The sequence below is a fragment of the Erigeron canadensis genome, chromosome 5 (assembly GCF_010389155.1).
Source record: "Erigeron canadensis isolate Cc75 chromosome 5, C_canadensis_v1, whole genome shotgun sequence".
Taxonomy (NCBI): Eukaryota; Viridiplantae; Streptophyta; class Magnoliopsida; order Asterales; family Asteraceae; genus Erigeron; species Erigeron canadensis.
In genome coordinates, this window is record NC_057765.1 from 43,678,128 (window position 1) to 43,681,677 (window position 3,550).

Consider the following 3,550-nt stretch of genomic DNA (forward strand, 5'->3'; position numbering starts at 1 on the left):
TTAAATATGTATATTAAGTACAACATGCTTAGTTTCTTTCATTTTTTAAGTTATGAAATGTTTAATTTTCGATATATGTAGTCATCAATTATTTAATTAGGCAAAATTTCATAACTTTTATTTTTATCATAAAAACTTAAATCATATTTGTAACAAAACTTATAAAGCATATAGTTTGAATTAACTCGTCTGTTGGATAAGGTTGAAAGCTAATAGGTTATTAACGGGATATTATCGGTCTCATATGGCTATGACCCCATTCTTGAACTTCAAGTTTATCATTTTTTGTTAATGACTTTATTTATCTATTATTTTGAAGAATAATCAATCAATCAATGTTACTTAAATTAAATTAATATATAAAATAATAGAAAAAAAATAAAGGGAAAAAAGGGACTAAACCTCTAAATAAGGAACGGTTTCAACCTAAAAGTGTATGACATAATTTGTTGTTCGTTACGTGTTACTTTACGGAGTTTTAAAATACATCATCATATTCTGAAAGATTTACCTTCCTTAATGATATGGTTTTCGCAGCATTATTAATTGCTAATAACTTGATGTATAAAATATATGAGTCGGTGGTGTCGTAAACTATAAATAGTCATATTGTTATCTATCAATAAGAAATTCCAACATACAATTCGTTTCTCTCTCTCCCAAAACTTGAATATTCATCATCGATCTTCTCTTAATTGATTTCTTACATTCGTAACACAATTAATTTGATCAGTTGCAATAACTGTACGACGTCTCTAGCTAGATAAAGGTATACCAAACATCAATTTCAGTTTGTCTTGATCTCATTATTATATACGGAGTATATATTATTCTAATATTCTCCTTTTGGTTGAATATGTTTTTCTTCGTTTCACTCATAACTTCGTACGATTTTTTTTCGTCCGCTTCAGTCCTTTTTTTGAGTGCATGGTTTGCGCATTAATGCGACTATGGTTTAGATTGAGTCTAGTTTGTATTTTCAATTATTACCCAAAAAAATTATGATTCTATTTTTTTATTTTTTATTATTATTTTTTTTTTGCCAACATAAAGGCCGGGCCATGGTCCCTCTGATTCTCTGAAAATCCCATACATATCAATTAGGGGTGAGTATGAGTCAGTTTGGATCGGTTTTTGGCTAAAACCGATCTCCGAACCGATCAATTCGGTTTTTAGAAAATCAAAACCGTTGGATTCAGTTTTTGTTCGGTTCGGTTTGGATCGGTTTCAGTTTTTGTTCGGAACTTTTATAAAACGAATTGATTTAATTATACGTTTTCATCTAAAACATATAATTTATATAGATTTGTACATTAAAAAGACAAAAAGTTTAAATATATTAACATATTTACAAATTATAAGCAATAAATATAAATGTAATATGATATAAATATAAAATAAATTAAAATATAATGGTATCGGTTCGGTTCTGTTTTTGATCGGCTTTTTGGCATATGAAACCGAAAACCGAACCGATCCGTTCGGTTTTCGGTTTGGTTTTGTCGGGTTTTTTCGGTTTTTGGTTTTCCGGTTCGGTTTTTGCTCACTCCTAATATCAATTAAGTTGAGTACAACCCTTTTATGTTGGCTTCGATCGATCAATACAAGATGATCTAAGTAATCCCTACTCTCTGGCTTGTATGTTCATGTATTTTTTGCCACTAGTACCTTGCTAGTCGGTGGTCATATTAATAAAATTTTTGCCGTTTTAAAAGAAAAAAAGTCCCTACTCTCGCTTGTTTTGTCGATGACTCCCAGCTTAAAATTTTCAACTGTCTCATCCATATGTTTCTTCCGTAAATTTCAAAAATGTGCTTCTTTTTATATGTCGGATACTATGGGCCCGTTTCTTTTTTTTTCCATTAAATGTTGAGTTTATTAAGTGACCAAAATTAAGAAACTATATATATATTAAGTAAAATATAAGTAATTGACAAGTTATTTTTTTGTTAAGTTAAAAAAGAAACATTAAATTTGACTGAATGATTAACTTCTTAACCATTATGTTTATTAAATAAAAATAAACCGGACCTATGTTTGTTTTCCTAAAGTATAATTAAAAATAATATTTGGAAATATATTTTCTCTTTTCCTTATCTCTTTGCTTCCTTAATTCTTTCATCTATGTTTTTGAATTTTCCCTTTTCATTTCAATATAAAGCAGCAAATTAATACTTTTAAAGAAGATTTATCAACATCCATCAAATTTAACTTTTTACTTTAGGTAAGCTGACAATTATGATAATTCTGAGTATTTTTCATTATAAGTTTTTTAAAAGGCTTTTTTTTTCTTTTTAATAAATTATTTTTAAAAGGCTTTTGTTGTAACTTCTTCATAATTTTTGACACAATACAAATGTTTTTTTTTTCTTTCCATAAATGACACTTTTTTCATGAAAACATGTAAACAATTTTACTCTAATTTTAGGCCCATGGGCCGATGGATTCTGTCAATCACTTTTAGTCTTTTAGGGTACATAGAAAAACGTATGAGTAGGCTCATAGTTGGATTGAGTTTTAATACATACTTGAAGAATTGGTTTAGAAAAGTTATTTGGTTTGGTTTATGATGTAGTTTGTCGAGTTTGTATATAGAATTTAGAAAGAACCGAAGAAGAAAGATAAAGAAAAGAGAAAATATATTCCAAATATTATCTTTAATCAAAAGCATATTGTGGATAAACAAATTCAAAAGCACATTTAAATTCCTTACATTTCATATCCGACATACGTTTTCTTGTTCGTTTTGAGATGCGGATCGATTTTTTTTTTTTTCTTTCGGCTAGCCATATTCTTCTCCTTAAAGTCGAGTCACTTTATAAAGTGACATCAGGACAGGAGAGGCTGGATGGGTTTAAGTTTTGGTGGGTACGTGGGTGGGTTATATATATTTCTCTTCTGTAGGCAATCAACAACTTCGTATATGGGGATACGAATGACTGATAAATTATAACTACTAGCAACACCCGTATTTCCAACATACTTTTTTTTTTTTTTAACAGCGATACTTTTTGATATAACAAACAATAACTATTCCAACATACCCATGAAATTGTGTAGCAGATATAGATATTTTAATAAATAAAGATGAAAAGCTAGATAGTATACTAGGCTGTCAATACTCGACCAAACCCAAAACCCGACCTGAAAAAACTAAGTTAGGGTTGTGTATTTTCGACATTTCAACCCGTTGGGTCGGGTTTTTCGGGTTGAGATTTTTGACCTTATAGGTTGATCCGTCAACCTGATGCTTATTTGAATTAATATTTTTTAAGTGTATATACACATTATATTACTTAAAGTAGCTCTTTAAATTCGTTAATCATCAAAAAATAAAGTTAATACTTTTATCCTAGAGAAAATGAGTTTGAAAAGAAAATATGTCACACCTTAATTGAAAGGAAACAAAATACTTATGTAATAGGACTTTTTGTTGGTGACAAATATTTCAGAAACAAAATCTCCAGAGGAGCCTCGGAGAGTTCTTTGAATATATTCTCGTAATTCTTACATAGTTAGCAACCTTTTTTACGTTATTATTAGCTATATA